The 26,057-nt window shown below is 35.5% G+C and overlaps 1 protein-coding gene across 7 annotated transcripts in view; it reads left to right on the top strand.

Annotated features, from left to right (window-relative positions):
• Window positions 1-26,057, top strand: part of LOC6054789 (atypical protein kinase C) — a 352,606-nt gene that overhangs the window by 44,322 nt on the left and 282,227 nt on the right. For 3 of the 7 annotated variants that reach the window (XR_005277316.1, XR_005277317.1, XM_038254608.1), the window contains exon 1: window positions 24,438-25,284. The exons of 2 other annotated variants lie outside the window; for them this stretch is intronic. The gene's annotated coding sequence lies outside the window, so the exon portion shown is untranslated. Of the gene's footprint in view, window positions 1-24,437; window positions 25,285-26,057 lie in introns of those variants that run through there. 2 more of the 7 variants (XM_038254607.1, XM_038254609.1) reach the window with 2 other exon arrangements.

The following is a 26,057-nucleotide window of genomic DNA, read 5'->3' as shown; positions in this document are numbered from 1 at the left end:
TAAAAAAACGGCATTATTTATTGGTCAAAAATTATAACAATGTTCTAGACATATGTTGCCCACATCCCAACAAACATTTTGGTGTATAAAAAAGTATAGGTCATCGCGATACATTTTGAAATACCCAAGAGTTTTGAAAAATCTTTTTTTACTAAAAAGCACCGATGGAGAAGAAAAACTCGCTTTTTTTGAAAAATGAACCCGTAGTTAGAAACCTGAGAAAATTCTCTAAATCGTGATGTGTTTGGATTTTTAAAAACGATACTAAAACAAATATGAAAAATGATAAACCACGCGCGCGCGAGTCACGAGACGGCGGCCTTAAATCGTCTTTTACTCAGTTTAATCATAAAATATCTTCATAAAACATTCAGGAGTGATTAATAATCATCTTCTGAATGGATTTATCAAATATTCTGTAATTTAAAAGCCAAATAAAAAATATAAGAAAAATTCAGTTCTGGGTTTGGTCTAATGCTCTAATCACAAATTAGAAATCTTCAATTTCATCAATAAAAAAAATTCTAATCGAAAATACCTTCCACCTTCGAGTATCCTAAACTGTCACCAAGTCTAATGTCCCTTCGGCAAGCTGTGAACAACCAAACCCCTGACAAGATAAGCTCTACAAGACAACTTCCATCCCAGGTGAGCTTTCCTTTCTTCAGGACACGACACAGTGTGAGTGTGTGCGTTACATTGACAACAGTGCTGCCAGCTAGCCTCTAGAGTCGAGATGAAAACTATAGTTGCAACTTTCTTCGGAAAAGTCAAGGACGCTTGCTTCTTTTTCTTTTTTTCCCCGTTTGTAACACGCCAAGAAAGTGAGCAAAGTTAATTTGCTGAAATGAAGATAATGTACTACCGTCGTCTTCTGAAGCTCGTCCGAGAAGCTTCCGAGGAAGTAGCGGGTTTGTTCGCGCCAAGGAGCGAAGCTAGGAAGGAGCGGTAAATTACCGAATGAATTATTTATTTACTTTCGAAGAGGAATGTCGAGCCAGCGGAGTCTCCTCAAGTCGAAAAGTCCCGGGAATCACTTTTACCTGATGTTCTGGATGGTTGAGTCCTTCGGAGCTCAGTTTTTTTTCTTTTGCCGGGGATGTTTCTGCAACGTGGAGTGATGGAGTCATTTGAATTCAATCTACGAACACGGCCACACTGCGCCAAAGTTCTCTTTCTTTTTTTATCGCACAGTCTGACGCCGACGTCCTCGTCGGGATGTGATCGGGTTTCACAGGGATCTTCCCGGGCCATCTATCCTTTTCTTCAGTGGCCAAGAGTCAGTTGAACAAAATTTAGATTTATTTTTAATTTTAAAAGTCGACAATACGTATGATTTTTTTTTAAATTACGTCACAATAATGTTAAAAAATACATTCCAAAATTGAAGTGCCCAATTTTCAAGCAACTGAGTGTATCGTGTCCAACTTAGTTGGCAAGTTAAAGTGAAAAGAAGGGGAATGAGGAGGAAAAAGAAAGAAAGCGATTCCTGATGTTTTAGCGTCAGTATGTGTAATGTTTTTTTATTCGCTCTGACGGGTTCTGATAAGACAGGGTGAAATGAAAGCATGTAAAATTGATCAGCCCCGGGAAAGTGCCGTGAGCGCGTGCTATAGTTTGTTGGAGATGGTGTAATTCAAAGGAAAAAAAAGTAGTAAAAAAATATTGGCAGGGTACTTTTTCATTCAAACTACCTTACGATGAAGGTTCAATTTGCAGCAAAATGTGCAGCAATTTTCATGAAAAATTTAGCAAAACATAAATGATGTTTCTTCATTTTCATTTGTTTGATTATGTTTTCCGTTGTATTTTAATAATTTTAATGAATTTTACATTTTTATTATATTTATTTTAATATTAAACATGTTTTAAATCTTAGGCTTACAAGCTTATTTTTTTTTAAATTCTATTCTGTGTTCGTCGTTATGAAATATCACTACACTACAATAGGTGTTTGAGATTAATTATTGCAATTTTTTTCTGTTTCAAGTATTTAAAAAAATATAAATTATTTGGGTAAGTCTCTACCAACTCACACGAAATCGAGAAATGTTGCCCCGACCCCTCTTCGATTTGCCTAACTTTTGTCCCTGATCACGAATCCGAGGTCCTTTTTTTGATATCTCGTGACGGTGGGGCGGTACGACCCCTTCCATTTTTGAACATGCGAAAAAAGAGATGTTTTTCAATGATTTGCAGCTTGATACGGCTTTGACACCAAATTTCTATCTCATCAGGCTGCAAATTATTGAAAAAACACCTTTTTTCGCATGTTCAAAAATGGAAGGGGTCATACCACCCCTCCGTCACGAGATATCAAAAAACGGACCTCGGATTCGTGATTAGGGACAAAAATTACCTCATAGAACAAAGTTTCGCGCAAATCGAAGAGGGGGGGTACGAAATCGCATGAAATCTGTTGTTTGAGATGGGATTTTCTGATCGATTTGGTGTCTTCGGCAAAGTCGTATGTTATGATTAGGACTTTTTCGGTATAAAACAAAGTAGGGGAAATATCCCCTTTCTAGTCAAACACCTATCTTCGTCATATGGAGAGTTTGATGCTCGATTAAAGCTCCAAAAATACTATTTAGACTATAAACTTACCAGCAACAGCACCGCCTCGAGTAAGCACGCAAATTTATGCCATTTACTGGCCAAAAAGATCAAATTTAATGCAATTTCTATTTCGCGAGACCATTTCTCATCGGGACTGGCAACACCAGCCAGCAACAGTCAACTGTTCGGAGCTCCTCAAACTTTTCGATTTTTTCGCCGTAATTAACAGTGTTTACCCGCGAGTTTGCTGCTCCAGCATGCCAAGGGCCAGCCGTGGCCGTGGCAGTTCGAGTGCGGCCTCGAAAAACCCGCGAAGTTCATCTACCGGCAGAGTGCAGAAAGGTAAACACACCAACGCCGCATCGACCGCCATCGCGCACGGGAGCGTGCCCGGTGACGTCACCGATCCTTCTTTTTTACACGTGTCATACCGTCCACGTGAGTCCCCAGTACGGACGAGAAAATCGACCCGGGCATCCGGAAGCACTTCCGGCCAGCAGCAGCAGCAGCAGCAGTCCACCAGCACTACGACAACAACCACTTCCAACGTTCCCACCAGCAACGAATTTGAGATGCTGAGTGGAGAAGAAAACAACACCGCCAGTGACAGCAGTAGTGCTAGCGACGACGATGAACTTGCGCGCAAGCAAGAAAAGAAGAAAAAATGCAACTCTCCGAAGGAACGACGTCCACCTCCAATTTTTGTTTTGGAAACGTTGGCAGACGATATTGACGAGTTGCTTGAGGGACTCAATATTGTCTGAAAATTAGTAAAACTTCAGTGCAAGTTATTACACAATAAACAGAATTTTGACCTGGTGGTGAAGAAGTTGAAGTTGCGAAACTTCAAATTCTTCACATTTGATCCTGCAGAGAAGGTCCCAGTGAAGATCGTCCTTCAGGGATATCCGGACCGCCCGATCTCCGACCTGGAAGAACACCTGACGGGCGTCAAGGTTAAGCCTCGAGAGGTTAAGGTGCTCTCGAAATCGACAACGGTGACAGGTACGTACACATTGTACCTCCTGTACTTCGATCGTGGGTCGGTCAAAATCCAGGACCTACGGCAGATCAAAGCACTGGACGGCTTCTTCGTGACGTGGCGATTCTACGAAGAATCCGACCGACGCAGCGCAATGCCACCGCTGTCAAAAATTCGGACACGGTTCAGAAACTGTAATCTTCCGCCCCGGTGCGTTAAGTGCGGTGAGACCCACTTCACCGAAAGGTGCAATCTTCCGCGGAAAGAGCAGCTGGGGAAAACGCCCAGCAGCACAAAGCGCGCGTCAAGTGCGCGAACTGTGGTGGAAACCACGGCGAATTTCCGTGGCTGTGCCGCGCGGAAAAAGTACCTCGAGGAGCAGGACAAGAAGAAGAAAGCGCCAGCGTCCCGCCAACCTCCAAGACTTCGAGCACGAACGCTGCAGCAGCTGGCGGCGGAGCGGTTCCATCGACCAACCCAGCGTTCCCTCCCGGTTGGGGAGGTTCGTACGCTAGAGTAGCCGCTTCTGGGAGCGGTACTTCACCGGGACAAGCAGACGTTACCGGAGATGATCTCTTCACGCTTCCCGACTTTTTCGCTCTTGCTGGAGAGATGCTCACGCGCTTTCGTGCCTGCCGAAACAAGGCAGAACAATTCCAAGCTCTGAGTGAGCTTATGATGAAGTATATCTACAACGGATAAGCTGCCTTGTGCAGCGAAGTTTTTCGACGTCAAAAGACAAAACAAACTGTGATCTAGTTTTAAGCTTTTCTATCTCTATCCTTTTCCTTAGCAAATTTAGAAGGTTTTTTTAAAATAATTTTTTCTTCTGTTGGCAAATCCATTGTTAGAATATCCAATTACATCAAAATGAACTATAGTACAAATCATAGTTGAAAGGTACTCCAAAACTCTATTAGGTTATAAGAATTACGAAATTGTGAATTGATTATTTACTAATAAAAACTAATTGAATTGAGACCATTTCTCATCATTTTGGCGGCACACACATCCACACGCAAGATGAGAGCTTAGGCGTCATCCATAAAGTATGTCACGCTCTAGGGAGGGGGTCTGAGCAAGTGTGACATTGCGTGTTATAAGTATAGGAAAAGCGTGACAAAGGGGGGGAGGGGGGGGGGTAAATTTTGGCTGATTTTAGCGTGACGTACTTTATGGATGAAGCATTAGCTGCTTAACGAAAGTCGCCATCAATATCTTTTCACTTGCGCTAACAATTCCAAAGCACTTAAGAAATAAAATTGCTTCCAAACTACCGGCAACATGTTCTTTTGACCATTACTTAGACACTCACTTGAAAAATAATCCCGAAAAATGTAAATAATTAGCAAGCCCCATATAAAAAACAAACATCAATTTTGGCAGCACTAAGCAGACCCAGCGCTGCGCTGGAAGAAAAAAAGAACTAAGCTGAAAATAGGAAAATGGACTGATTAGAATGCATTTTTGAAATATTTTTTTTAAATGCTTGTAAGGCTGGTACAAATATTTTTAAAAGTTGTTGTCACCCCCCCCCTTCAAAACTGACCCAAAAAATCAGGGGGCAAAAAAAAAAAATTGCAATAAACTTCAAAATTTCAACGAAAATTCAAGTGCAATCAGCTGAAATCAAATCAAAATACATTCTCCTGCGTTTAAAATCATTTTTAGCATGTTTGGGTTTATTAAAAAATCTTAAGATTTTTTGAAAATTTTCGATGCAAAATCTTTTTTTCGATACAATTTTTGTTTTTGTCAGATCCTAGATTTTTTGAAAACTAATGATTGCAAAACAACTGAACTAGTGTAAAATGCATTTTAATAGTAGTTTATGTAACAAGTTGCAAAAAGAGGATTTTTTCAGCACGAGTCGTACATTTATCCAACGAGGTTCACCGAGTTGGATAAATACGAAGAGTGCTGAAAAAATCAAGTTTTGCAACGAGTTCCATACAACATTTTTTGCAATTCCGAAAAACACATATTGAGTGAAATTTTAAGTCAAATTTTCATGTATTTTGTCCATAAATCGTTTAAATCAAAAAAATGTTGAAAAGTGCTTCTTTTCGAAACAAGTGCCGAAAAGTTCAACGTTTCAGCACCCATTTCAGTGCTGAAATTTTTGGTACAGAAAAGTAGGCTTTTTTGTCGTTCAAGAATGACAGAAAAAGTAAGTAGTTTCACGACGCAATTGCAAAAAACACTTTTTTCATTTAAATGTGAAGACTATGGCTTGTTATTTAATTTTTCATATTTTTTTTTTATTTTTTTGTCCCCCCCCTTGACCTTGGCCAGGGCCGAGGGACAAAAACTTTTTTTTAATATTTGCATCGGCCTAAAAGGAATAGCTTAACTTTTAATAAAAGTGAAAATAAACAGATATGTTCACAAAAAGTTGCTCTACTCGTTGGTGTACTTGGTTTTACTGAATTTCAAGGAACAATCCAGATTATCCAGCATCATTCAAACACGACCGCTTATTAGGCTTAAAATGGGCATATTTCCCCTACTTGAACAAAATCTGTCTTTGTTTACCTATTTATCATTAAAAGTGAAAATTCCCAAGTCCGTTTTTTTTTAATTGTCGAAATTTTTAAATATGTTTTAGAGGACTAAAAATATATCTATTGAGTCCTTGCGCATAATGGTACAAAATCTTGCTGGAGAGATATGAATTTTTGAAAAAAACTTGTTTATTGAAAGTTATTGAAAACCTGCTCAAAAAATTATTCAAATAATTTTTAAGCAAAATCTACCTTACAATCCAAAATATGAATTTTTGAAAAAAACGTGTATTTTTAGGAAATTATTGAAAACCTGAAAATATCTTTTGAATTAAAATTGAATTTGCAATCGAAAAAAAAACCTTTTAATTCTTTTGATAAATTGTACCATTTTCAAGTTACTTTTAGGTACAAATTTTCGATTTTTTTTCTTTTTTTGCATCCCTAAAAAAAATTATGTTTGAAAAAATTTCCCACAATTTTTGGGCTGTAATATTTTTAACTGACCATTTCTAGGAAACTATTGGTCCGGTTTTGAATGTTGAAAAAATAAACTTTTGTGAAATTTTCTGATCTTTTCAATAAGGTCGTTGCAAATATTTTGCATTAGATTTCTATTTTCATGAAAATTTTGAAGTTTTTTTGGAAAAAATTTGCCGCCTGATTTTTCATACCAATTTTGAAGAGCGGGGTGACATAAACTCTGAAAAATATTAGCAACGGCCTAAATCAGTGCAAAAAAATGTCCCGGCTTTTGTTAGGCTCGAAAATTCCATTTTATATCTACTAAAATATATCACATTTAAAAAACAAAAGTATGGTTTTAGGGAAGTTCACTTTTTGTGATGAAAAATTAGGCTAGTTTTTTCTCAGATATACCTATTTTTTAACTGAATTCTTTTCACCTATTCCTATAATTTTGCTGAAGGCTCCATATATTTTTTTTTTTTTAAACTTCATCATCCCGGTACGAGAATCGAACTCACGACCTCTGGATTGGAAACCCAGCACGCCGCAAGTCGAAACCCATCCCCTACCGGTCAGTATTGCCAGTGAGTAGAATTACTCTTTGAAGGGATCTGACTTTGCCGAGCCAGACAGGAATCGAACCCATCACCTTCCGCTTACAAGGCGAAACCCGTAACCTCACGGCCACGGAAGCTCGGCTTCTAGTTAAGATGCAGATTTCTGAATATTTACATAACATTTTTGCTGCCAAAATAGTATGGACGAACCAATAATAAAAATAGGCCTAGGCACTTTGTTTCTTGGAAATAAAAAAAAATACAAGAAAATAAAATTAAAAAGTATTTTTCAGAATTGCTAATGTCAACATTGTAGATTTAGATGGACAAAAATCGGCCAAACATTGTTTGCATTTATTTCGACAATTTGAAGAGTTTTAGAAAATTGAAAAACAACTCAATTTCATGAAAATGCATTTAATAAAATAGGAACTTGTATTTTTATGCTAATTGATTTTGAAATCAATTTACCGACCTTTTAATTTCGATTGGCATAATGCTCGTTCTATTTCTTTGAGTTAGGTTTGTTTTGACATAAGATTTTTTATACAGCAATTTATTCATATCTGGATTCATTTATGGAATTATGTCTGCTTGAAAAATATTTTTTTACGAGTTCTTAGAGTTCGAAAAAAAAACTTCAATTTTCGTCATTTCAAGCACGCTCCTCGTCAATAACTGAATTTCAATGATTTTCCAATTCGCTCATCGAGAACGAACGACGACTACCACCCACTTGTGCTACTATCGCAACTAAGCTTGTGGCAATAAAAAAAGAAAGATAAAACTGCATTTCTTTCCAACAAAGAAAGTGCTTCGGGGTGCGGACGAGTGCTGCTCCAGGAAATGAAAAGCGGAAAATATTGCTCACAATCAAATATGATTTTGCTGCACACACACACCTTTTCGTAGTTCCTTCAACTTCCAACTCGTTCTCACTTCTCAAGTGTATGCATATATTTCCAACCACTTGGCACGGTCCTGGGGTGGTGTGGCATAAACGAACGGAAATATTCGAAAATTTACCCCACCCACCCTTTTCTACCCCTTGAGGACATTTGTCGAGAGGACACATCTTCTTGAGCTCCCTCTCGTCCGGAGTGTAGAGCTCCTAATTCCTGGCAAATATTAGTATTCCGTCCTAGCAGCGCTAGCTGGTCTTCACCTTAAGGCCAACATCTCCCCTCAAGAAGACGAATAAGAGGAAAATGGTTCAAGTTTTTCCAAAGAAATGAAACTCTGCCCGATCTTCTCTTCGCAAGTTGACTGAGGATTTTCCCCCTCACCGGAAAAGTGCAATGCAATGCAGTTGTTGTGTGCGCCGCACTTCCGGCGGGCATTTTCTCCGTTATTGGGGATTTGGCACGTGACCCGGGTGGAACCGGCTCCGGTCACTGCTTCCCGAGGGAGGGTGGATGTTGTCACGCGTCGGGAAGTGGGGTTGAAATTTAAACGAATTGAAGCAGGATGCAAATTAAGTTTAGGTGGAACGTTTTTGGGATTCGTTGCTGCATATATTTTGTGTTGAAAGTATAGTTTTTGTTTATTAAAATGAGAATGATTTCTTTTTCAGATAGAAAATAGAAGTTAAAAAATTTTATTTAAAAACAAGCTCTTAACCCGAACCTTTATTTTTATTTTGATAGATTATTATTTTAAGGAAGATGTTGTGAATAAGGATGCAAAGATGTAAAAGAAGGAATCTTACAATTTCTTCTTAAAAAACAAGAAACATAAGTTTTTTTTATATAATGTTACTTTTTTGCGTCCATTTTTTTGCGACCAATTTTTCGATTTTTTGAAAAAATCAGTATTGATTCAAAAATTCATAACTCGCTCAAAAAATTGTTGCACAACCTGGAAATTTCTGAAAAGTTGGCATTTGATGTTCTCTAAAACATATCAAAAAATGAAAAAAATCAAAAAGAGTTTTTTTTTGCAAATCAAGTTTTAGTGACAAAAAATTCAATAAAAAATCACCAAATTTTTTTTACCGTGTATCTTTATTTTTCAGTGTAGTCTATATCCATGCCTACAACTTTGCCGAAGACACCAAATCGATCAAAAAATACCTTCGAAAGATACAGATTTTTGAATTTTCATACATAATTTTTGTATGGACAGCTGCCAAATTTGTATGGAAAATTATATGGACAAACTAATGATGCAAAATGGCTTCTTTGGGCATACCGAAGACACCAAAAAAGTTTCAGTCGGATTAAAAAATACAAAAATTCAAATTTAAGAAAAAAGACCGATTTCAAAGAAAATTGCTCAAAGGCAGACAAAATGTTGAAATTGGAGGAATAAAGTTATTTCAAGTATTTTACAAAGCTTTTTTCGACATTCCTCCTTTTTTCGACATTCCGACATTATCAAAAATTGGCTCGAAAAATCATGGGTAAAAATATTGTTTGAAAAAATTTCCAAATATCAATGGAAATTTAAGTGCAATCATCTGAAATCAATTAAAAATGCATTTCTCTGCGTTTAGAATCATTTTTAGCATGTTCTGGATTATTCAAAAATAGTTTGAATTTTTTGAGCATTTTAAATGATTGAATGTTTTTTCGCAAAAAAGTTTTTTTTTTACGAATCTTACATTTTTTGAAAAATATGATTGCGATTCAACTTTACGGGTGCTTTTGCAGATTGCATGTCACCATTTTCGATTTATAAAAATACTTTATAATTTTTTTTTATTGAAAACACAAGTACCCTCAGTGAAAAACATTTTTTAAATACTTAAAACAATAAAATTAACAATACCTGTAAAAAACACTATTTTGTGTTTTCTATTTATTATTATTCATTCTATTATATTATTTTATATTGTTTTTAACGGAAATGCTGAATTTTTTTTAAACTCCAGCTGAAAAATGTATTTTCTCAAGTATTTTCTAGTCTTTCAAATTAATATAACGTATATTTTAAAATATCTTATTTTGTAAATTTGGCCCGCAAGCTCATTTGAGCTTCAAATTTGGCCCATCCTCCAAAAACTTTGGGCACCCCTGGTTTACAATTTTCGATTTTTTAATAAGGAAAGGAAGTACTTATTTGATTATTAAATTTTACATTTTTTACAATGCGTACACCCCAAAAATTATTTCATTTCCAATAATTCACAAAATTGGCCAAATTAATTTCGAAGAACAGAGAAAAGATAGAATAAGATTACATCATGGAAAGAAGACAGATTGTGTGAAAAAAAAATGTAATTTAACATCATTTATTGGACAATTTTTTTCATCAGTTTCTGTTCAATTTTATTTTAATAATAAATTGCGCGTAAAAAAGCAATGATCAGAAACTGATAAAAAAAAAGATTTTGTGATTGAAAACTATACTTTTTTTCAAATAAAATATGTTTCCATTCACTGCGCAAATCAATAAAAATATTAAAGCGATTAGTCGAAATTGAATTATTATTATTATTGTGTAGTGTTGTGTAGCTATTTTTTCTACACATTCATAAAATATTAATTTTGGAAGGGTAAATCTCAATTTATGTAAGTATGAAAAATTACTAGTAAAAACATGTAAATTTACACATTTTTCTGACACAAAATTTGTTGAAATTCCCAGACATAATTTTACCATGGTTTTTATCATTATTTACTGTGTCACCAATTCAATAAGAAATCCTGCCCTCAAGACACTCAGTAAGAATTACATGCAATGTTATGTCTGGGAATAAGTACATCTTTTACAACGGAAAAAAGTGAAAACTTGAACAGAAATAGTAGTAATGCAGCTGCGTGTAAAAATTACGTATTTTATGATTTTTTATTTTTTTCATATTACTCCCAGAAATATGTAGTCGATCTGTATGGAAACTCTTCTTTACCGTGATGTCGAATTTAGAAACTATTGAGGCTGAAAAGTGGCAGTGTGTGGCCGAATGGTTACGCTGTCCGCTTTGTAAGCGGATGATTCTGGGTTCGATTCCCATCTGCTGCAACCTTCCATCGGATGAGGAAGTAAAATGTCGGTCCCGGCCTTGGTTGTTAGGCCGTTAAGTCATTCCAGGTGTAGGAGTCGTCTCCATGCCATAAGTACAAACAACACACCAAACCAATCCTACTCCGGTGGAATCGCTGGCGGCGGTTGGACTCGCAATCCGAAGGTCGTCAGTTCAACCACTGGGGTGGAAGGTTCCTTGGAGTAGAAAGAGGTTTGGGTGTTTTCCCCATTCAAGCCTTCGGACTCCTAGGTTCGAGCAGAAACTTGCAATAGAGACCACAAAAGACCCGGGGGTCGTTAATGTGGATGGTTTGATTTGATTTGAGGCTGAAAAGATGTTCCCATTTCCGGATAAAATTTTAGCTAAAAATTTGGTAAAAATAGTCGAGAACAGAACACTGATAAGTCTGCAAGTAGTAGACGAAATACGAATCTTTCAAAATATTAAAAATATATAGTGGAATTAAAAGTAACAACTCGTCTCTCTGTATTCATAGTAAAAGTATGCATTTTTCTCTTTTTTACCTTTTATAATGGGTAATATTACGTTTCAGATTGAATTTAGGTAATATTACATCATATAGCATGTAGTTTGTAATATTAAGTGACTTTTTCACAAAGGTGATGTTTTTGCATGTGCTTTTATCGTCGGATTTTCTGCTTTGTTGTATTTTTTGTTAATTTGAGGAAAAAAGTTTTAAGGGTTTGGATATTAATTTATCATAGTTTTGATTCTTACTACAATTTATGAGGAATATGAAAAATTACACATTACATATGTAAATTTACACATTCAGTGATGTAATATTACCATGATTTTTTTAATGTGCGCCAAATTTTTAATTTAAAGTACTCTCTTTTTCATCACACAATTTTGTTTAATTTAGTTAAAATTTTCTTCGATATCGTTGCAATCGTGCATCCTTAAAAATTTTTCGACAGTCTCCCAAGACGGATTTCGCTCAGGTGGTTCACAAGACGCAAGAGCAGCAACAGACGACATCTTGTTGAACATAACCTCGACAAACGCCCTTTGTGTTGTTGTGTGCACCACTGAAAGGTCTGAGAGGGGGAGACTCTTTAAACTCTAGTGGTGGGTGGTGGTGACGGTGCACAAAAACCAGTGTAAGCCGTGAAAACTTAATCAAATTAGTGCAGCCTGGAACGGCTCTCTCTCTTCATCAACGGGGTGGGCTTGAAGGGGTGAATAGTTGGAGCTTTATGAATGCCATCATTGCCACCTTTCTTGGGGGAGGCTTTTGGTTGAGGTGGTAGGATCAGTTTTATCATAATCCGGTAGGGCAGGATGATTGGTGCAAAGTTTGTCGTTCTGTGTGAGGATAATTTCTATGAATGCTGCTTGTTGGTGTACCGAAATTTGGCAATAACTATGGGAACAATTATGCGGTCTTCAAGAGGGGACATTTGTCTACAGTTTAAACAATCGAATTGTTTTGCATAGTGTGAAAAAACATGATTTTTTACATCTGGGAATGAGTACAGATTTTGTATCAGAAGTAATTTAGAATATTGCATCTTTTTACGTGTAATTTTACATCCATTTAAACTGGGGTAAAATTACATCGAAAAAGATGTATCATACCCTTCTTTTACCTTTCACAATTCACAGTAAATTAAAATGTAATTTTACTCCAATTTATGTAGAACATGTAAAATTACACATCAATACATGTAAATTTACATATTTTTAGAGAAAGAAAGAAAAAAATGCAAAACAACCTTGTTGAAAATCATCACCAAAACTAATAACTGCCACCAAAATTGAGGACTCTTTAAATTACATCCATAAACCTTGAGGACTCACCTTTCACCACGAAGGGGAGTCTCCCCAAAGATGGCACCACAAATCACCCTCCAATAAATTATCGTTTTATGGCTCATACGTGAAAGCGTTTTGTCATTTCTTGGACCACTCCGGATACGTTTTGTGAGTGTGTGTCGTAAATCCCTTTAACCTCAAGTTTTGCTTACGTGGCACTCTTAATATATATTTTGTCGTAAAAAAAGGAAAAAAAGCTGTGAAGCAGAGTACCTCTTATGTATTCGGGTAACTTGGGAGAAAAACACAATAAAAGTATGACAAATTAGAGATGCATGATCCCCATTTAGGTTTATTTTCGGGGAGAGCATTTTTCGTGGAAAACAGTCCACAAAAAAGCGAAAGAAATTCCCTTTTCAGGTAAAAACGGAAAAGCTTCGCAATAAAGATGCTTTCCCACACAGAGACAAAAATTCGACAGTATGGGATATCACGTCGGGAGGGGCTAACAAGGTTCCATTGTCAAAAGTTTTTTTTTTTTGGGAAAAAGTTGGTCTGCTCGGAAGATTTAGATGTACAAAATACGAAGAGAGTCAGCAATAATGAGTGGTGGGAACACACACAATCACTGATTTGCTGATACGAACACGAACTTTTGGGGGAAACTTTTTCTGGGAAAACTTTGCTCTTTCTTTGGTCTTGTGGTACTTCCACGAAGATTTATTGGGATTTTTCTCTTGGAAAATATTAAATTTGCTGCAAAATTGCAAATTATCATTCACTAATTTTAACCTTTTTCTATTCATTTTCAGGTGAGTCATTGTTTTACCTAGCCTGCCGACTGTGCCAAAATAGTAAGTAAGTAATGACCTATTATCTCATAAAAGAGACAATAAAACCAAAGTTTCTCACACTAAACCGCTTAACTGCTCTGTTTACTACAACGACGGAATCGCCCAGGTTAACTGCCCCACTGTTTATGGTTTCACAGTAAGTGGGAGCAATCTGCTGAATGGATTTTCCTTCCACCCACCTTCTGCTTCGCCAACTTTCCGACTCGCGAAAGTCCTCTTCCAATTGCTGGGTGAAAGCGAGGATCAGCGCATTTCGCACAAAAGTCATTGTCGACAGAAAAGTAGAACACAGTAGTTGAAGGTGTGGTGATACTCCACTTTCGCCTTTCGCATTGTCAAATCCGAAACGAAAAACAGCAAAATCATCAACAGCACGAGCTGTAGCATAAGGTTCAGGCGAATGCGTTTTCTTAAAGGAAAGTTTGGGGGAGGAGGGAGAGAGGGGTTTCAAATAGTTTTTAGTTGACAAACGGTTAAAATGAAAAACAATTTAGAATAAATTTTTGAAAGTATTTTTTTTTCTTCAAATTCTTATCTTTTCAATTATTATTTAAAGAGTTCAATTTGAAAACCTTAAAAAACATTACATTCTTAATTCATATTTTTATTTTTGTCAAACCAACAATATATTATGGCAGATTTAAATTATTTGCACATCTCAGTAAGCAAACTTTATTCAAATGTTTACCCCTCCAAAATAAATTAATTTTTGGTCCAAAAACAATCTGTTACATGTACATTCTTTAAAAAAAATCTATTTTTTAGTTTTCAGTCACATTGGTGCACTTTTTGACCAAACATAAATCAACAACAGTAAAAAAGACGTACAAACACGAAACTTTGAGAATCTAAAAATGGCTATAACTTGAAAATTATGCACCCTATTTTTTTATTGCAAATAAACTTGATAAAATAGAAAAAAAAACTTTTTAAGATTTCTTGAAAAATTATTTTTTTACAAAAATTTAACCTGTTTGAAAAATGTTTTTGGAAAATTTTGGATTTTTGTGGAAAGATGGAATTAAATGCAAATAAAAATTAGGTTTTTTGAGGTTATTTATCTAATCTGCATATTTTTTTCGTGTACAAAGTTTTTTGTGTTTTATTTTTTATAAAATATTTTACTTTGTTTGCTATTTCTTTCGTGTATTATTTTTTTCTTTGTATTTTTGTTTTCGTGTAATGTCTTTTTGAGTTTTTTTATTTTATGTATTATATTTTTCATGTGTTATTTTTTCCGTGTTATTTTTTTCGTGATTAATTTTTTTTCGTGTTTTATTTTTTTTTGTATTATTGTTTTCGTGTAATTTTTTTGTGTGTATTTTTTTCTTGTATTTTTTTGTGTGATTTTTTGTTGCATTATTTTTCTCGTGTATTATTTTTCCGTGATTAATTTTTTGTGTGTTATTTTTTTCGTGTAATATTTTTTTCGTGTAATATTTTGTTTTTATTTTTTTTCTTGTAATATTTTTTTTCGTGTAATATTTCTTCGTGTAATATTTAGGAGCGGCCGTGGCTGACTGGTTACGGTGTTCGCTTTGTAAGCGAATGGTCCTGGGTTTGATTCCCATCTGCTCCCAACGAGAAAGTATAGGATTTATAAATCTTGAAATTCTGAACATGAACGAAAAATCAAAGTCGCTCGAGTCGGGGTTCGATCCCCCGTCCTTTGAATTGATAAGCAAAAATGCTAACCACTAGGCCATCGCGACTTCCTGAGCTAAGATTGGAATTAGGAATACTGTTACCACCATCAACTATATACGCGCTGGGTCCTTGTCCATTTGACAAGGGTTCGGAAGTTCTAAATAACGTTTGAATCCGATTGGTGCAAACGTTCTTCAGGGCGGGGCTTGTCGACAAAGCTGAAGTACCTCGCGCTCGGCTAGCCAGCGTAGAAATGGGTCACCGAAGCTCGGCAGAGCTAACACCTTCCAAATGCCTATGCGAGTTATTTGCATGTATAGAATGTAGATCTAAAAATACATGGAAACAACTCAATTTGTAAGAAGCGGCCGCGTGGTCCCGTTTGGTTGGTTGCACACACACACGCACACACACATATTTCTTCGTGTAATATTTTTTTCGTGTAATATTTTTTTCGTGTAATTTTTTTTTGTGTTACATTTTTTCCGTCTAATTTGTTTTTCATGTAATATTGTTTTTGAGTAATATTTTTTTTTGTGTAATAAGTTTTTCGTGTAATTTTTTATTTTGTGTGTTATTTTTACGTGTATTGTTTTTTTATTTTATTATTTTTCGGTGAAATATTTTTTGGAGTTTAATTTTTTCGTGTTATATTTGATTTCGTGTGTTATTTTTTTCTTGTATTTTTTTAGTGTGTTATTTTTTGTGTAATTTTTTTCTTGTATTGTTTTTTCGTGTTTCATTTTTTCTTTGAATTATTTTTTTGTGTGTGTTTTTACGTGTGTTATTTTTATCGTGTGTTTTTTGTGTTATATTTTTTCGCTGAAAGTTTTTTTCGCTTAATATTCTTTTCGTATAATTTTTTTGGGTATTTTTTTTGTTTTTTTTTCTTGTATTTTTTTGTGTTTTTTTTCGTGTTTTTCATGTTTTATTTTTTCGTGTTTTTCTTTTATTGTATCATAAATTTTTCGTGTAATATTTTTTGTTTATTTATTTTTGTTTGTGTATGCCTCATTCATACCTACAACTTTGTCCAAAGTACCAAATGGATTATAATTTTTTTTTGTAAAATACAGATTTTAGAATTTTTACCTTCCATTTTTATATGGACAGCTGTCAAATTTGTGTGGAAAATTATATGGAAATACTGATGATGCAAACTGGTTTCTTTTAGCAAACGAAAGGCACTCAAAATGTTTCAGCTAGATTCACAACAAAAAAAGCATATTTCATAATTATATAGCATAAAACGTGAAAAATATATTAAAAACCCAAAATAGGCAAATGATAACCATTGAATGTTGTTGAATAGGCTCATTACAATCACAAACAAATAACTTTATAACTAAAAAGGTAATGAAAAATACTTTGTGGGGGCCTTCCCTATCACCAAATAAATTATTTTGCGTCATTGGTCCATCCATACAAATCTCCATACAATTTTGGCTGCTGTCCATACAAAAATGGTATGTAAATATTCAAACAGCTGTAACTTTTGAGTGAATTTTCTGATCAATTTGGTGTCTTCGGCAAAGTTGTAGGTATTGTTGAGGACTTTTGAGAAAAAAAATAGGTACACGGAAAAAAATGCTCACCAAAACAACCCACCATTTTCTAATGACCATATCTCAGCAAATAATGGTCTGATTTTCAATTTTAATACATGAAAAATTCGTGAAATTTTCCGATCTTTTCGAAAAAAAAAATATTTGAGGTTTTTTAAATCAAGACTAGAATTTATAATGGGCGTAATATTCAATGTTTGCAATTTTTTCCGGGTACCTATTTTTTCTCAAAAGTCCTCAACAATACCTACAACTTTGCCCAAGACACCAAATTGATCAGAAAATTCACTCAAAAGTTACAGTTGTTTGAATATTTACATACCATTTTTGTATGGACAGCTGCCAAAATTGTATGGAGACTTGTATGGGTGAACCAATGACGAAAAATAGCTTATTTGGTCATAGGGAAGGCCCCCACAAAATTTAAGTCAAATCAAAATATACAAAAAATAAAAATGGTCGAAATCGGCCGATTTCGTAGAGAGTTGCTCATATGAGTTTATCCTTTCCGTACTTCATCGGTCTGTTGGCCGAGCGGGCTAAGGCGCCATTCCTTATTGTTGGTTCTGGGTTTGAATCCTGTCGGTTCCAAGTTTAATTGGGTTTACAAAAATTGTAATTTGTGTATTTTTCTTTATGCTATGATTGGTTTTAACTGTAGATTTATTTAATTAAAAAAAATATATAAATTTGATTAAATTTACAAAAAATCTTCGTTACTTCATATTTTAATTGATACATTTTACCATCGCTGCTTCTGTTTTTTCTTCTTCCATTTGAGAGCAGGTGAAAATAATGGTGAACACCCAGAGTTTGCTTCTCTCTGTGTAAGCTGTGTTTGTTCTTGTGCTCCTGAAACCTTACCACTGGTAACGATACTTTGCTGCTCTTGCCTCCAGGTTCTTCAGCCCTCCAGTTCGGTTCAGTTTGAAAGTGCAACGCTGTGGAAAGCTGCTCTGTGTCTTTTCTTAAAACGGTAAACGATACCATTTGCTGGTTTTATTATTTCGCTTTACTGCAAAGTGCTCCTTTTTTGTTTCAGTGTGTATCGAAAATACAACGGATATTGTTTTTACTTCGTCGTCGAACGTTTGTAGCTCAAGATGTCTTGCTCGATTTTGTTTTTGTTTTAAAAGTTGGAAATTCGTTCCTTGAGGAGAAAGTTAACCGATTGTTGGAGTTTTTGTTCGTACTGGGTTGCATCTGAAGCGAGTGAAACAGCTGCTATCAAAAGGGTTTGGGGATGAAAAGCGATGGAAAATGGAGGGAAATTTCCGGCTTTTCCAAAGATCATTGGGTAGATTATCGAAGCTGGTTGTTTATCTTTGTTGAAAGGAGAGAAGAGAAGATTGAGTGGAGAAGATGTTGAGTGTTGACAGTGATCGATTTTCACTTGGATAGTTTGATGAATTTATTTGAGTTTTTAATTTGTGAAACTCCCGGAACTTTCCAACAGCCCCCCTAAACTTACACACCAGCTAACAACAAACGGGGCGGGTTTTGCATAAACTTCCGGCCAAACCTACACGCGCTAATGAACGGTTGCATCTTGGTTCGTTAGCAGCTTGAAATTTAGCCCGGGACGACAGCATTTCGTCACCGCAAGCCTGTTAGAAGCAAAAGTTGAGCTGCAGCAGCAGCAGTTTGTGGTTGGCCAAAAGTTTTCCTTGCATAACACAGAGACTGTACGAGCTACTCCTTGTTTACGAGATTGGTGGAATCCGACCACAGTGAAGCTGCTCTTAAATTGACAGAAATTGACAGCATTTACTGGGTGCAAGATCTATCAACAGTATAGTTTCACTTGTGGGTCAACCCTTGCTTTGATGTTTGACACATCAAGTTGGAGTCCCAAACAGCTGGAATAGCAGCAAACGTAGACTCAAGTTCTAATTAGGGACACCCCCTGCAGGCTGTTGTCGTTTTCCTGAAGTTGGCGGACATATGATCACTAAGAATGTTGACTGATTTAAAAATCTGTTTTATTGAAATATCAAGTTTTTGAACCTGAAATAATAATAATAACTTTTAAAGGAAGTTTACGAGTTACACGGAGAAAAATCTGTTCCGAAAATCGTGAAGAAATGTTCATGAAATTCACGATTTATTACACATCTTTACAAAACATGCCAAAACTCCTCCTCCGTCTCCAAAAACCCTACCGAATTGTGTCCCCATAATATGCCGAGGGACGACATTAAGTATACCACTCTCGGTGCTCGTTAAGTCGTCCTAGTCGAAGAACGCATTCGCGCCAGCAACCACGAATCACAACAATCATTCCAGAGTGGAAAACCGAAATTTGGCAGCGGAACAAATTCCAACAAACTCATCGCACTTGGGGACTTGGCTGCCACTCCAAGAAATACCTCTAAATGGCCACTCCTAAAAATTGTTTGATTCTGCTTTGATTTTTTTCCATTTTTCTCTCAGTGCACCACCACCACATTTCCCAAGTGAAGTCTTTGAGGTCACAAGCACTGCATCACCGGTGGAAGCCCCACTGAAATGCACTCACTGCTGCTTCCGCAACCGTTGTCATCGTCGATTCTTGTCGTCGGTGGGAGCGGCAACTTTTGGCAACATAATTTCGACGACAAGCAATTTGCCACCGTCATCCCGCAGGATCGGGAGCCGGCAGTTTGCATCGTGCTATTGTTTGAGGATGGTGGATGGGTTTTGAGTTTTTATTTCTGGGAAAATGGAACAATTATATTTGTTTTTTTTTTAACTTCATTAATATGTCTTTCTCAAAAATGGTGACAATTTGCTGCGTGTTTATTCAATTATTTTCTTTGTTTTCTCTTTTTTATTTACTATGTTTGAAAACATTTTTAATATGGGAATACAAACATAATTTAATTACTTACTTGATACTTTGATTTTTAAAAAAAAAATTTAAAAACTTTTTGGGATAATTTTATTAGTTAGTTTTGCTTTTCCTATTTACCTAATGATTTGTTTCCACTCTCAATGAAGATTTAATTTTCATAAACTGTAAATCATTTCAAATCTCTCTAAGATATTCTTAGATTTAAATTATTTGTGAAATAATCACATATTTTTGAACTTTAAAACGCGAAGTACTTTGATAAAAAAATCCGAATTCTCGAATCACGACTAACATTTCAAAAGGACTTAATTATGATTTTTAAAATCGGCGATTTCAAATTCATTTTCTTAACCCTCTTTGACCCAAACTCTAGAAGGGCTTCGGACGTTTTTAAAGCAAATATTAGAGGTTTTATGATTTTACTTGTGTCGTGTGACTCTTCTAATGTTTTAAAAATAGAAGTTTATGCAGCAAGCTGCAAAAGAAGATTTTTTCAGCACGATTCGTACATTTCTCAAACGACGTTTACCGAGTTGGATAAATACGACGAGTGCTTAAAAAAACAAAGTTTTGCAGCGAGTTCCAAACATTTTTTTATTTCAAATTCGAAATACACCATTTGAATGGAATTTGTGTTTAGTTAATTCAACGATAAAATCAAAACAATATTGAAAAGCGCCACGAAGTGTCTTAATTTTTTTTCCATAACACACTTTTTTCATTCTATGAACAATCTATTAAAATTATATTTTTTAATTGGAAATTTCTTAAATACTTCCTAGTTTTTGCTCTCTTATTTTTTATAAATTAATTTGAATTTGTATTAGTATTCAGTGTAAACCTAAAAAAATCTCTCACTATCATGATAACAAATTTTCACATATAAGTAACGCTAAGAAATAAAAAATCTAAATTGAAACATACATTTTTTGATGGTTGTTGATTTGAAATCGTCTTTAAAACATTTTTTTTCTGAAATAAAAAGAAAAATAATGATGTTCTAAATGTACTCAAAACGTCTTTGTTATGTCAACAACATTTTTTCGTTTAGTATTTGAAAAACGCGTATCTAATAATTATCAAGGACTAACATATTTAAATAAATTTTAATATAAGCAAAAATTACACTTCATTAATCATTTAAAATTTTTAAAGAGAATTTTGTGAATCGTGTTAAAAATGTTAATTGTTTTTATTCTTTTTTCGTATGAAAACTTAATATGCTGTTTTTTAAGGTCTCGGGACCAAAGAGCCTATGTCTGAAAATATTTTTACCTGATTCCTCGGAAAATTTTACATAACATATCAAAAAATGGTGAAGTTTAAAATTTAAACTGGATTTTTTGACGTGCCACGCGCAAAAATGGGAAAATTACGAAAACGGCAAAAAATCGACTTTTTTCACTAAAATTGCGATAACTTGAAAATTTTAGCAATGACCTATACATGTTAGTGTACCATAATTTTCGTAATTGAAATACGCAATTTTTGGTACCCTAACATGTATAGATCATCGCTGAAATTTTCAAGTTATCGCAGTTTTAGTGAAAAAAGTTAGTTTTTGCAGTTTTTGTCATTTTTTTCATTTTTGCGGGTGGCGCGTCGAAAATCCCAGTTTTAATTTTTTTTAAATCGTATCTCAGAAAATAGAAACAAAACTTCACCAGTTTTTGACAAGTTATGTAAAATTTTACGAGGAATCAGGTAAAAATATTTTCATACATAGGCTTTGGTTCCGAGACCTTAAAAACAGCATTTTAAGTTTTCATACGACCTTTTCAAATGGTAAGCTAGATTTTTGAAACTTCTTACTATTTTTCCCAAATACCCAAACTAATCACCTTTCTTTTGCGTCTAGGACAGCTAAAATCGGATTGAATGGCTCGGGGATATGATTTTTTGAAAAAGTGGTTTTTGCGAAAATCGACGAAAATGACATCCTAAAACGACGTAGGTCACCCTAATGGCCAAATAAAAAAATACGGGTCTAATTATTTTGGACAAGGAACCCAAGAAAATTTTTGAGCTAGATCGGAAAACTTTTTTTTTCGAATCATGCTGTTTTGGTGGGGAAATGCTGAAATCTGGAACAATTTTTATCCGAGTAACTTTTATTTTTAAATATTTCAAATCATTACCACTTTGCCGAAGATACCAAAAAATTACTCAAAATGATACAGCATTTCGAATATTTACGTAGTTTAGACTGATTTTTCTCCATAATACACTGTTGGTCATTGTTGCCAAATTGTTTGTCAAAATCAGGGCTGCGGAGTCGGGTCATATTTCAAGCGACTCCGACTCCGACTCCGACTCCAGTTTTCTGGGATTAGCCGACTCCGACTCCGACTCCGGCTTTCAGATTCAACCGACTCCGACTCTGACTCCAACTCCGGCCCACCAACTCTAGCCGACTCCGACTCCGACTCCGACTCCGACTCCAAATTTCAAAGAAGTGGTTGGCTCCGACTCCGACTCCACATTTAATTAAATATTTCAAAAGTTAGTTTACTATTATTTCAAAAACATTGGTAAATAGGATTATTTAAAAACTCTTTAAGTGGAAAAAAACCGGAAAAAAGTTTCTAGTTTTACAAGTTTTAGACGTTATTGAAACAGAAATGAAAAAAAAAAAACGCCAGTTTTGAAGGCATTTTCTCAAGAACAGTTTGGTAATTAAATTTGGATTTATTTACTTAACCTCAAATTTTCACCAAATTGATTGAAAGCTTAAATATTAAATTGTTTTTTTTTAATGATCATTAAAAGAAAGCTGGCCTTAATGATTGATTTAACATATAAATTCAATTTGCTCACTTTTAAGTTGACAGTTATAAGAAGCACAGTGACTATCATAGTCACCTTGTATTTTTAAATAACAATTTTAAACGAAACTATTTTTTAAAGCTCCATTGAAATTTTTAAGACGTACATGGACATCACGCCTAGGCTGAAGAAGTTTATAATTACAAATCAATGTATCTATAAAAATCTTCGTGGTAAGAACGATTAAGGGGTCCTTTTCAAATATCCGTGACCTAGACAATATTTTACTTAGGAATTTTTGATTTATTTGAATTTTTCATTTTTTTTATATATTTAAAAGGAGGCGCGCGATACTTCTTGCATCTTCACCTAAAACGAAGCTGCGCCTCCATGAAAATATATGAAAAAACTTAGAGTTGAATAAAAAACAAAAATCCACAGGATACATGTTTTCTAGGTCACGGATATTTTTTTATCTTGAGATCCTGTCCTATCCTGAAACCTGAAGATTTGTTCAACGATAATTTGCAACAACATCAAAATAGTTTGCCTAAGCATCAACATTCTCAGACACTTTTAATTTTTTGTACAAAGTTTAATTTTTTGTACAAAGTTATAAACAAAATGCGCATGTTGAGTTCCAAGTAATAGATTGTTATAATCGTTGAATATTTGTTGGAAGAGTTATCCTGTCAGTGATTTTTTTTTGTTTTCGATTTCCATAAATAGTGATTATTATTTATATTTTTTGATGTACCTCGTAACTTTTTTCCTGAACATTGATTTACTTAAAACCACCAAGACATTCACTATCGGGGTATAAGATGACTGTGTGTGTTCTTTTTTCAGAAAGAACTATATTAAATTTGGTCAAATTTAAGTTTAAAGGGTACATAAATATTGGCAAAAGGATGCAGTCAAAAATCAAAAAAATATTTCTGACTACAAAACCAATATTGACTCCACCAACTCCGGCTCCGACTCCGACTCCGATTCCACAGCCCTGGTCTAAATCGAGTTCTTGTCATAAAAATTTGAAATTTTTTTTTTTGAAACAACGTATGAGATTTGCATTGCGAAAACCTTTAAAATACAATTCTCTAGCCCTGAATTAAATTTTGCTGAAGGCGATCTGACAACTTTTTACTCTCTACGTTGTTATGAAGAAAAACATTAGCTGTAATATAGTTTTCTTTATCACAGAAAAAGCGTGCTGGTTAAGTTTGTTGATAACAATAAACACAAATATACTAAGCTTAGAAAAAATGATCTGCTATTCAAATGATTTGCTTTTTGTCTGGATGTTTTGTCTTCGATTGATTGGTTGATTATTTAATCAATCTGCAAGAAAACAAAATTATTGAAATTTATTTGTTTTCGAACTGAAAACTATTAAATTATTAAATGTTGTTGAGAAATATTGGAAAATTTCTTGCCTATCTTGAAACAAAACATTTCTTTTTTGTTTGTTGTTTTAATTTATCTCTATTACTTATCGCGTCGTCCGAATCTTTCCATCATCCCGTCCAGCACCCAGTAAAGCCCCGGCAAATGCCGCAGCAATAACAATCAACCACGCGTTCCCATCTCTATTAAACGGTCGTAAAAAAGCTCTTCTCTTCTCAGAATAAATTCCTGCTCTCATTCTCTCATTTTTGTTTCGCTTCTCATTCTTCTCCCTCGTCCTCCTCCTCCAAAACTCTCCCTCTGTGTTGACATCAAATCCCGGGGACCACCGCTCGCAGCTGTCAAATTTTGACAGTTCTCTCGCTTCGTTTTTGTTTTGCGCTCCCCCTCTCCCAAAAGCTTCGTGACGTAAACTGTCCAGCTGTCAGCTGACTGTCAAACGTTTCAATGTCCTTTCTCCACCCTCACGAGCGCGCATGCGCTCGGCCTGGTCCCCTCCCTGGTGGTCGGTTCCGGAACCCCGTTGACGCAGAGTGCCTTTCTGGGCAAGGACTAGGAGACCGTGCCCGCTGACCGTCTGGCCGTGGCAAAGGATTGTCATCTGGTGGGCCCCCGCCGTCAATTGGCTCGCTGCATTCTCCCGGAGCGGAACTCCCAGGTCCCAAGTTCGGTCTCGTCCGGTGGTCGTCGCGCGATTCTTTCGGATTTTCCTGGTTTTTTTTTGTGAAAAAGTGTGTATTGTGGGGAATATTTCACAATTTTCCCAGTGCAAGGATAACAGAAGGGAGTCGAAAAAGAGGAAAAGCTTTTCTTCCCCCCCCCAACTGCAGCAGTGTGCGTGTGTGAACGTGTGTTTTCCCTCCCAGTTTTTCCTCAGTTTTCCCCGTGGAAGGAGGATCGTCGTGTCCCGTTTTGAAGTTTGCCCCCCAAAATCAGTAGGCTGTTTCGAAAAAAAATCCTCGAGGGCGAAATCAAGGTGTGTTCTACGAAGGAAAATCTTCGCAGGAAATAAAAGGGAAATTCGCTCGGCCAAAGCAATAGGCACCGAAGAAAAAAGGGAAAATTGCCGTGTGTGTGACGTGATTTTCGCTCAACCTTGCCCAAAATAAAGCAGCAGCAGCGATTTTTTATTTCCAGTGTGTTTGTACGTGTGTCACTGTGTGTTTGTGTGTGATTGAAGGCTAACCACCCAAAAAAAAGTGGCGGAAAAATAAGAGGAAAAACAAGTTTTTCCCGATTCGCGTGGAAAATACACACGGCAGCGAAAGGAGGTGGCGTGTTGAGCGAAAAAGGAACCAGATTTTGGATTTTTTTTTACTTCGGAGTGAAGGAGAACAAGCGGAACCACGGACGAAGGAGCGAGCGGAACACGGGACGTTGGTATTAAGCTTAAAATGTATGATCATTAATTTCGGGAAGAAGGAATAATTTTTGGCCTTCGAAGACGAAGGCAAAAGGATGGAAACCGGAGAGCTTTTCTTTTCTTTGGGAGAAACGGAGTGGGTGGGGACAAAAAGGGGTTGGTCTGTTTTGATTGTGGTTGGGAAGGGGAGGGAGTGTGGTGTGGTGGGGGTGGGATGTTGATGAGTCTTCTGGGAGCGAAGGAACGGCGAAGTAATTGCAAATTTAGCTCATCTAGGATGGTTTGTGGTGGGAAAATCGGGTCATTAGCTAATTTGGGAGGGGAGGATGCATTCGTGTGATTTGGTTAAGTATGGTTATTATTTCTTAAAAAAAAAGAAATCCTGAATGAATCAGATATTGGCTAAATTATTCTTTTATTTTGTCAGTTGTATCGGTAAAATTACATTTTCATTTTCTCCACTGGTTAAAAAGTAAAATGATTATTTTTTTTTTCAAATGGAAATTTATTTGGTCTTTCTTAACACTAAATTGGATTCAAAGTTTCAAAACTATTCTACCTTAGATTACGTATATTACAACAAACGTTAAACTAACTTGTATTTCAAAATAAAAACGCATCGTAAAAAAAGAAAACTTTAATGTTCATAAAATGCAAAAGACGTGGCGGAAAAATAAGAGGAAAAATAATAAACACATTATTTATAAGTTATTTCAACCGAAACACAGACATGGTAATACATCTTCAAATGAAGTGTAAACAATTAAAATTCTTCTTTTTTAAATCTCTTTTCGATACATCAAATA

The sequence above is a fragment of the Culex quinquefasciatus genome, chromosome 2, assembly GCF_015732765.1.
Source record: "Culex quinquefasciatus strain JHB chromosome 2, VPISU_Cqui_1.0_pri_paternal, whole genome shotgun sequence".
Taxonomy (NCBI): Eukaryota; Metazoa; Arthropoda; class Insecta; order Diptera; family Culicidae; genus Culex; species Culex quinquefasciatus.
The sequence above is the reverse complement of the archived record's forward strand: the minus strand, read 5'-3'. Positions and strand labels throughout refer to the sequence as shown.